Source organism: Oncorhynchus tshawytscha, linkage group LG23, assembly GCF_018296145.1.
Source record: "Oncorhynchus tshawytscha isolate Ot180627B linkage group LG23, Otsh_v2.0, whole genome shotgun sequence".
Lineage (NCBI taxonomy): Eukaryota > Metazoa > Chordata > Actinopteri > Salmoniformes > Salmonidae > Oncorhynchus > Oncorhynchus tshawytscha.
The window spans coordinates 25,371,458-25,382,687 of NC_056451.1; positions in this window are offsets into that span (position 1 = coordinate 25,371,458).

The window sequence follows — 11,230 nt, forward strand, 5'->3', positions numbered from 1 at the left end:
CAGCTTCTGCTTTGAGTGGACACTGATCTACTGTAAGCTTACACAGCAGCCATGCTGTTTGGCGCCCCTTAGTGGACTATTGCGGTCCTACAACCACAGTCTGACAGGGAGAGTGGTGAGATGCACAGCAGCAGCTGCTGTGGACGTGATCACTGCTAGGGATGGGCACTTGTCTGGGTCACTTGGCTGCATTGTTTTAACAGGAGGCTGGTGTTAGTTGGTCAATTAACACAGAAATGGAGGGAAAGAGAGCAAAAAAAGTGTGCTGATTGAGGGTAAGATGGGTGAGGTCTGAAGAGGGATGGAGGGTGAGGAAGGGTTTAAACCCATGGGGTGATAGACAGGCCTGATTTAGGCCTAGTGATGTAATCAACAGTCCCTAGGGGTTTCTGGGTAGTGATGACTAATTTAGGTCACAACTTTTGCCCTGCTGGATGAGTAGCCCTGTGTGTGTACATACAACTGTCTGTCTGTCCGTCCGTCCGTCTGTCTGTCTGTATTCTATACGTTGATCCCTGGAACTAACGTAACACTGTCAATTCAGACAGACTATTCCATTCCTTGTGAGATGCAGTGTTTTACTTTACTGTTGTGTTGTTATTGTGAGAGAAAGGATGGAGGGATAGAGGGAGGGAGGGATAAAGGATGGAGGGAGGGAGGGATAAAGGATGGAGGGAGGGATAAAGGATGGAGGGAGGGAGGGATAGGTGAATGGATAGAGGGAGGGAAGGGTGATAATACTGTACAGGACATCATAATATTACAGTAAGCCAGTTATGTGGCTTTTGTACTTATCATTGTGTGTGTCTTTCTCTCATGGACACACATGGACTCAAACATTTGCATTGACTGATGACATGATGTTGATTAATGAGGTGATAATTGATTGGTTTCCTGTGTGAGAACACAGCTAGTGGGAGAACTGGTATGAACTGGTGAGAGTCTGTGTAGACTCTACTCATGTTGGTTTATGTGTTTATTCTTGACATTACAAATACACATATTGTATGTAAATGTTGATGTATTGAAAATCAAAGCATAAAGATATCAACTAATGTTGAGTCAAGGTTGACTTGTTTTCTTTTTATCTACGTGAGGAAAAAAACTGGACTACATCAATAAAGTGATCCACACAAACCAATGAATGACATTTTATTGGGTAGTATTGCACTGTATTGTAATATTGCACTGCTTTGGTATTGGATTGTGATTGAGTGCTTTACAATAAGGTGTCAGTAATGACAGAGTGGATAACATTGTTCTCAGACTGTCTCTACAGTACACAACTACAGGAACTCAACAGCGTTCCATCTGAACAGTATTATACAGCCCGCAACGGCACAGAACATGATCCGTGTCAAATAAAACACAGGTCCAATCTGTGGGGAGTGATTTCTCCCCTGATATTCACAGACAGTTCTATTAAAACACAGGTCCAATCTGTGGGGAGTGATTTCTCCCCTGATATTCACAGACAGTTCTATTAAAACACAGGTCCAATCTGTGGGGAGTGATTTCTCCCCTGATATTCACAGACAGTTCTATTAAAACACAGGTCCAATCTGTGGGGAGTGATTTCTCCCCTGATATTCACAGACAGTTCTATTAAAACACAGGTCCAATCTCTGGGGAGTGATTTCTCCCTGATATTCACAGACAGTTCTATTAAAACACAGGTCCAATCTGTGGGGAGTGATTTCTCCCTGATATTCACAGACAGTTCTATTAAAACACAGGTCCAATCTGTGGGGAGTGATTTCTCCCCTGATATTCACATGCAGTTCTATTAAAACACAGGTCCAATCTGTGGGGAGTGATTTCTCCCCTGATATTCACAGACAGTTCTATTAAAACACAGGTCCAATCTGTGGGGAGTGATTTCTCCCCTGATATTCACAGACAGTTCTATTAAAACACAGGTCCAATCTGTGGGGAGTGATTTCTCCCTGATATTCACAGACAGTTCTATTAAAACACAGGTCCAATCTGTGGGGAGTGATTTCTCCCCTGATATTCACAGACAGTTCTATTAAAACACAGGTCCAATCTGTGGGGAGTGATTTCTCCCTGATATTCACAGACAGTTCTATTAAAACACAGGTCCAATCTGTGGGGAGTGATTTCTCCCCTGATATTCACAGACAGTTCTATTAAAACACAGGTCCAATCTGTGGGGAGTGATTTCTTCCCTGATATTCACAGACAGTTCTATTAAAACACAGGTCCAATCTGTGGGGAGTGATTTCTCCCCTGATATTCACATACAGTTCTATTAAAACACAGGTCCAATCTGTGGGGAGTGATTTCTCCCCTGATATTCACAGACAGTTCTATTAAAACACAGGTCCAATCTGTGGGGAGTGATTTCTCCCCTGATATTCACAGACAGTTCTATTAAAACACAGGTCCAATCTGTGGGGAGTGATTTCTCCCCTGATATTCACATGCAGTTCTATTAAAACACAGGTCCAATCTGTGGGGAGTGATTTCTCCCCTGATATTCACATGCAGTTCTATTAAAACACAGGTCCAATCTGTGGGGAATGATTTCTCCCCTGATATTCACATACAGTTCTATTAAAACACAGGTCCAATCTGTGGGGAGTGATTTCTCCCCTGATATTCACATGCAGTTCTATTAAAACACAGGTCCAATCTGTGGGGAGTGATTTCTCCCCTGATATTCACAGACAGTTCTATTAAAACACAGGTCCAATCTGTGGGGAGTGATTTCTCCCCTGATATTCACAGACAGTTCTATTAAAACACAGGTCCAATCTGTGGGGAGTGATTTCTCCCTGATATTCACAGACAGTTCTATTAAAACACAGGTCCAATCTGTGGGGAGTGATTTCTCCCCTGATATTCACAGACAGTTCTATTAAAACACAGGTCCAATCTGTGGGGAGTGATTTCTCCCCTGATATTCACAGACAGTTCTATTAAAACACAGGTCCAATCTGTGGGGAGTGATTTCTCCCCTGATATTCACAGACAGTTCTATTAAAACACAGGTCCAATCTGTGGGGAGTGATTTCTCCCCTGATATTCACATGCAGTTCTATTAAAACACAGGTCCAATCTGTGGGGAGTGATTTCTCCCCTGATATTCACATACAGTTCTATTAAAACACAGGTCCAATCTGTGGGGAGTGATTTCTCCCCTGATATTCACAGACAGTTCTATTAAAACACAGGTCCAATCTGTGGGGAGTGATTTCTCCCTGATATTCACAGACAGTTCTATTAAAACACAGGTCCAATCTGTGGGGAGTGATTTCTCCCCTGATATTCACAGACAGTTCTATTAAAACACAGGTCCAATCTGTGGGGAGTGATTTCTCCCCTGATATTCACAGACAGTTCTATTAAAACACAGGTCCAATCTGTGGGGAGTGATTTCTCCCTGATATTCACATACAGTTCTATTAAAACACAGGTCCAATCTGTGGGGAGTGATTTCTCCCCTGATATTCACAGACAGTTCTATTAAAACACAGGTCCAATCTGTGGGGAGTGATTTCTCCCCTGGTATTCACAGACAGTTCTATTAAAACACAGGTCCAATCTGTGGGGAGTGATTTCTCCCCTGATATTCACATGCAGTTCTATTAAAACACAGGTCCAATCTGTGGGGAATGATTTCTCCCCTGATATTCACATACAGTTCTATTAAAACACAGGTCCAATCTGTGGGGAGTGATTTCTCCCCTGATATTCACAGGCAGTTCTATTAAAACACAGGTCCAATCTGTGGGGAGTGATTTCTCCCTGATATTCACAGACAGTTCTATTAAAACACAGGTCCAATCTGTGGGGAGTGATTTCTCTGATATTCACAGACAGTTCTATTAAAACACAGGTCCAATCTGTGGGGAGTGATTTCTCCCCTGATATTCACAGACAGTTCTATTAAAACACAGGTCCAATCTGTGGGGAGTGATTTCTCCCCTGATATTCACAGACAGTTCTATTAAAACACAGGTCCAATCTGTGGGGAGTGATTTCTCCCCTGATATTCACAGACAGTTCTATTAAAACACAGGTCCAATCTGTGGGGAGTGATTTCTCCCCTGATATTCACAGACAGTTCTATTAAAACACAGGTCCAATAGAAGAAATGAAAAATATGACTCAGACTGCTCTTAACTGGAGTCACGTGGACTGTGTTTTAAATATATATTGTTTGTGTGTGTGCGTGCGTGGTTGTGGTTGTGTATTAAGGCACAGGCTAGCACCAGGTGTTGAGCGGGGAATTTATGGTGTTTCCGGGTCTTTTTATGGAGACAACCCAGTGTTCTGTCTCCAAGGGTGTCCTCCCTCCTACTCCTTCTCTCCTTCCTCCTCCACCCCTCCTTCTCTCTTTCTGTCCTCCTCTCCTTCCTCCTCCACCCCTCCTTCTAACTCCTCCGTCTTGGGCCCATCAGGCCTTGTTTTCCCAGATTTTGGGATTGCCGCGGCGATTGTGACAGCGTTTCTTATTGGTGGTTGACCTCTGGAAGCGTTTGGGCCAGCCGGACCGCTCCCTGCAGAGCTCAGCTGGGATGGAGAGAAGAGAGAGAGGATGTGTGGGCTCAGATGTACATGCTGTCCTAAAGCCAGTAAGTGTTTCATGCACTCTAAGATTGTTATGTTGTTGTAATCCTAACAACGGGTCTAATGAAGTGCTATCAGGTGGACTGTCTTACCCTTCAGGTACTCATCCTGTTGGCAGACAGTTCTAACACATATCTCCTTGTTGATCACATAGAGGGAGGCTGAGACAAACCAGGAGACATACATCATTACACTATAATCAGAGCCCAGCTGCTGTCTCTAAAACATGCCTCTCTGTACAGGCTCTCAGGTTGAAACCAATGAACTTTGACTGCATGACCAGGAGGCACTGAGTGTGTCTATGTTTTCCTGTGAGAGAGAACCTGTAGTTGCAGTTTACCTGTAAAGGCAGAGGGAGTGGATGCATCTCTTGATGGGCCGGTGGACAGAGTACATCCTGGTACAGGGGTACGTCTCTTCCCTACAGTCTAGCACAGAGGATACACACAACATCCAGATAACTCACACACAATGTTTAGATAACACAGGACACCCCTGGTCATCCCTGGCCTAACATTGTTTAGTGATGTTTCTGTTCCACATTGAAGACCTTAGTCACCAGGCGGTAGGGTAGAGACAGACACCTCACTCACCAGGCGATAGGGTAGAGACAGAAACCTCACTCACCAGGCGATAGGGTAGAGACAGACACCTCACTCACCAGGCGATAGGGTAGAGACAGAAACCTCACTCACCAGGCGGTAGGGTAGAGACAGACACCTCACTCACCAGGCGGTAGGGTAGAGACAGACACCTCACTCACCAGGCGGTAGGGTAGAGACAGACACCTCACTCACCAGGCGGTAGGGACACCTCACTCACCAGAGACAGACACCTCACTCACCAGGCGGTCACCAGGGTAGAGACAGACACCTCACTCACCAGGCGGTAGGGTAGAGACAGACACCTCACTCACCAGGCGGTAGGGTAGAGACAGACACCTCACTCACCAGGCGGTAGGGTAGAGACAGACACCTCACTCACCAGGCGGTAGGGTAGAGACAGACACCCTCACTCACCAGGCGGTAGGGTAGAGACAGACACCTCACTCACCAGGCGGTAGGGTAGAGACAGAAACCTCACTCACCAGGCGGTAGGGTAGAGACAGACACCTCACTCACCAGGCGGTAGGGTAGAGACAGACACCTCACTCACCAGGCGGTAGGGTAGAGACAGACACCTCACTCACCAGGCGGTAGGGTAGAGACAGACACCTCACTCACCAGGCGGTAGGGTAGAGACAGACACCTCACTCACCAGGCGGTAGGGTAGAGACAGACACTTCACTCACCAGGCGGTAGAGACAGACACTTCACTCACCAGGCGGTAGGGTAGAGACAGACACCTCACTCACCAGGCGGTAGGGTAGAGACAGACACCTCACTCACCAGGCGGTAGGGTAGAGACAGACACCTCACTCACCAGGCGGTAGGGTAGAGACAGAAACCTCACTCACCAGGCGGTAGGGTAGAGACAGAAACCTCACTCACCAGGCGGTAGGGTAGAGACAGACACCTCACTCACCAGGCGGTAGGGTAGAGACAGACACCAAAGCCTCCTCTTCATTCCAGTCACCTCTGTGGAGTTCCACCTCTACCAGCAGGGAAACAACACAACCAGCATGGGAACGACCTCTACCCACGGCATGACTCACAGACTGAGACATATTGTTGAACTCGGAAGTTTACATACACTTAGGTTTGAGTCATTAAAACTCATTTTTCAACCACTCCACAAATTTCTTGTGAATAAACTATAGTTCTGGAAAGTCGGTTAGGACATCTACTTTGTGCATGACACAAGTAATTTTTCCAACAATTGTTTACAGACAGATTATTTCACTGTATCACAATTCCAGTGGGTCAGAAGTTTACATACAATAAATTGACTGTGCCTTTAAACAGCTTGGAAAATTCCAGAAAGGATGTCATGGCTTTAGAAACTTCTGATAGGCTAATTGACATAATTTGAGTCTATTGGAGGTGTACCTGTAGATGTATTTCAAGGCCTACCTTCGAACTTCAAACTCATGGGAAAATCAAAAGAAATCAGCCAAGACTTCAGAAAAAATATTGTAGACCTCCACAAGTCTGGTTTATCCTTGGGAGCAATTTCCAAACACCTGATACCACTTTCATCAGTGCAATCAATAGTACGCAAGTATAAACACCATGGGACCACGCAGCCTTCATACCGCTCAGGAAGGAGACGCATTCTGTCTCCTCGAGATGAACGTACTTGTGTGCGAAAAGTGCGCATCAATCCCAGAACATCAGCAAAGGACCTTGTGAAGATGCTGGAGGAAACAGGTACAAAAGTATCTATATCCACAGTAAAACGAGTCCTATATCAACATAACCTGAAAGGCCTCTCAGCAAGGAAGAAGCCACTGCTCCAAAACCGCCATAAAAAAGCCAGACTACGGTTTGCAACTGCACATGGGGACAAAGATTGTAATTTTTGGAGAAATGTCCTCTGGTCTGATGAAACAAAAATAGAACTGTTTGGCCATAATGACCATCATTATGTTTGGAGGAAAAAGGGGGAGGCTTGCAAGCCGAAGAACACCATCCCAACCGTGAAGCACAGGGGTGGCAGCATCATGTTGTTGGTGTGCTTTGCTGCAGGAGGGACTGATGCAGTTCACAAAATAGATGGCGTCATGAGGAAGGAAAATTGTTGATATATTGAAGCAACATCTCAAGACATCAGTAAGGAAGTTAAAGCTTGGTTGCAAATGGGTCTTCCAAATGGACAATGTGTCACGATCATCGTTGGAAGCATACTCGGACCAAAGCACTGCGTGATCTGGGTTCCACATATTTATTGAAGTGGAACTTAGAACAATACAAAATAAAGAAACACCGAACGTGATGTAAATGAAGTGCTCAAAGGCAACAACACAAAAACAACATCCCACAAAACATAGTGGGGAAATGGCTGCCTAAATATGATCCCCAATCAGAGACAATGATAAACAGCTGCCTCTGATTGGGAACCATACCAGGCCACATAGAACTAAACAACCTAGATAGGACCCCCCCCTCCCCCAGTCACACCCCGACCTAACCAAAATAATGAATAAAACAGGCTCTCTATGGTCTGGGTGTGACACAATTACAAGAGAAAACCAAGAAAACTTCCAAAGTTGTGTCAAAATGGCTTAAGGACAGCAAAGTCAAGGTATTGGAGTGGCCATCACAAAGCCCTGACCTCAATCCTATAGAAAATGTATGGGCAGAACTGAAAAAGCATGTGCGAGCAAGGAGACCTACAAACCTGACTCAGTTACACCAGCTCTGTCAGGAGGAATGGGCCAAAATTCACCCAATTTATTGTGGGAAGCTTGTGGAAGGCTACCGAAACGTTTGACACAAGTTAAACTATTTAAAGGCAATGCTACCAAATACTAATTGAGTGTATGTAAACTTCTGACCCACTGGGAATGTGATGAAAGAAATAAAAGCTGAAATAATAACTATTTTTCTGACATTTCACATTCTTAAAATAAAGTGGTGATCCTAATTGACCTAAGACAGGGAATTTTTACTTGGATTAATTGTCAGGAATTGTGAAAGACTGAATTTAAATGTATTTGGCTAAGATGTATGTAAACTTCCGATTTCAACTGTATCATGCAACTTAATGTCTGTTGAAATAATGTGTGACCATTGAATAGAGGGCATTATTACCAGCCTGCGGGGCTTGGGCTACAGCTGTGAGGACTGTGGAACAGAAAACCTTATGAGGGGAGTCTTTTATGGAGTTAAAACAAACAGAGATGGACTCAAACCTAATTGAAGGTGATGATTTGTGTGTTGTGTTTGTCAGGGGTTACCATGGAAACCGCAGAGGAGCAGGGCGATTGGAAGACTGCCCATCCTTGTAAGAGCTGGATGTTTACGAGCTGAAGGAAACAGGACCCACAAAAGCCCAAGAGGAAAATAGTTTGTTTCAATTCACACAGAGGAACTCTTCAATATCTCGACTTTACATTTCCTCCGTCCTCCTTCTGCTCTGCCCCTGGCCCTACCTCTGCTGTTTCTAATGCAATGTATACTCTTCTCTAAGGCAGTTGTAGGAAATGTGCACCTCATGAAATCCAGGTGAATGAGCTTGATACAGTATATGTGCTATTGATATTATCAGTATATGTGCTATTGATAGTATCAGTACATGTGCTATTCATATTATCAGTATAATATGTTAATAGTATCAGTATATGTGCTGTTCATATTATCAGTATACAGTATGTGCTGTTGATAGTATCAGTATATGTGCTGTTGATAGTATCAGTATATGTGCTGCTGGTGGTATCAGTATACAGTGGGGAGAACTAGTATTTGATACACTGCCAATTTTGCAGGTTTTCCTACTTACAAAGCATGTAGAGGTCTGTAATTGTTATCATAGGTACACTTCAACGGTGAGAGACGGAATCTAAAACAAAAATCCAGAAAATCACATTGTATGATTTTTAAGTAATTAATTTGCATTTTATTGCATGACATAAGTATTTGATACATCAGAAAAGCAGAACTTAATATTTGGTACAGAAACCTTTGTTTACAATTACAGAGATCATATGTTCCCTGTAGTTCTTGACCAGGTTTGCACACACTGCAGCAGGGATTTTGGCCCACTCCTCCATACAGACCTTCTCCAGATCCTTCAGGTTTCGGGGCTGACGCTGGGCAATATGGACTTTCAGCTCCCTCCAAAGATGTTCTATTGGGTTCAGGTCTGGAGACTGGCTAGGCCACTCCAGGACCTTGAGATGCTTCTTACAGAGCCACTCCTTAGCTCTATTTTTGTCTCATCAGACCACATGATCTTCTCCCATTCCTCCTCTGGATCATCCAGATGGTCATTGGCAAACTTCAGACAGGCCTGGACATGCACTGGCTTGAGCAGGGGGACCTTGTGTGCGCTGTAGGATTTTAATCCATGACGGCGTAGTGTGTTACTAATGGTTTTCTTTGAGGCTGTGGTCCCAGTTCTCTTCAGGTCATTGACCAGGTCCTGCCGTGTAGTTCTGGGCTGATCCCTCACCTTCCTCATGATCATTCATGCTCCACGAAGTGAGATCTTGCATGGAGCCCCAGACCGAGGGTGATTGACCGTCATCATGATCTTCTTCCATTTTCTACTAATTGCGCCAACAGTTGTTGCCTTCTCACCAAGCTGCTTGCCTATTGTCCTCTAGCCCATCCCAGCCTTGTGCAGGTCTACAATTTTATCCCTGATGTCCTTACACAGCTGTCTGGTCTTGGCCATTGTGGAGAGGTTGGAGTCTGTTTGATTGAGTGTGTGGACAGGTGTCTTTTATACAGGTAACGAGTTCAAACAGGTAATGAGTGGAGAACAGGAGGGCTTCTTAAAGAAAAACTAACAGGTCTGTGAGAGCCGGAATTCTTACTAGTTGGTAGGTGATCAAATACTTATGTCATGCAATAAACTGCAAATGAATTACTTAAAAATCATACAATGTGATTTTCTGGATTTTTGTTTTAGATTCCGTCTCTCACAGTTGAAGTGTACCTATGATAAAAATTACAGACCTCTACATGCTTTGTAAGTAGGAAAACCTGCAAAATCGGCAGTGTATCAAATACTTGTTCTCCCCACTGTATGTGCTGTTGATAGTATCAGTATATGTGCTGTTGGTAGTATCAGTATTAATCAAGCAGTTGGAATCAGGATGCTGTTTTAATCCTCTCTCTCTTTCTCTCACTCTCTCTCTCTTTCTCACACACACACTCCCTCAGCTCTCTCCCTGCATCATTCCTCTTGTGATGTGTCAGTGTGAGTTTGGAGTCCAAGACATGAGTTCTCACAAAGGAATGTGTTTTTTGTGCCCTATCTGAGCACCCCTCTACTCCTCCTTTCTCATACACACTCTTTTCATACACTTCTCTTCGTAAACCTCATTAAGAATGTTCTAAAGCGTCCGAACAGTTTTGTCACTCAATATGTTTAACACCCCGTTCCTCCTTTACCAGCATCTTACCCAGGCCCTGAATACGTTAAATTGATTTAACTTGCTTTGACTCATTTATACACTCTTGTATGCCAGGGCACATAGCTTTCTAAAATACATTAGTTCTGAATGACATATTGTCATCCATGACCGAAGTTCACAAACAGTATTCTATTAGGATGACTTCATAAAAAGTTAGTTTTTTTGCAGTAAAATGTAGTTTAGTTTCTCTATACATCTTTTGTATATGTACTTCATGTTATTTATTGTAAACATTCTATATACAGTACTGCAGTGCTACTAATGTCTTTATAGTCTTCAAAATTAAGAAAAGAACACAATGTTTTCATACTCACAACTTTTCCTGTCGTCCAAAAACTTCCTTTGTTTTGAATATTTTGTCCTCTCTCCTTTCCCCTCCTTCTCTCTCCATCCCCTCCTCCTCCTTCTCCTCCACCCCTTGTCCTCCCCTCTCATTAGAATTCTCTTGCTCTCTTACTTTCCTCTCCTCTAATCTGAGATTTAGGGAGAATTGTTCTAGTCCAGAGTTGGTTTCGTATACACCCAAACAACACAAACTCATTATCAAAAATATATATCTGTTGATTTCACAATAACCATCACTAAGAGTAAACACATCTATCAGCGCATTGA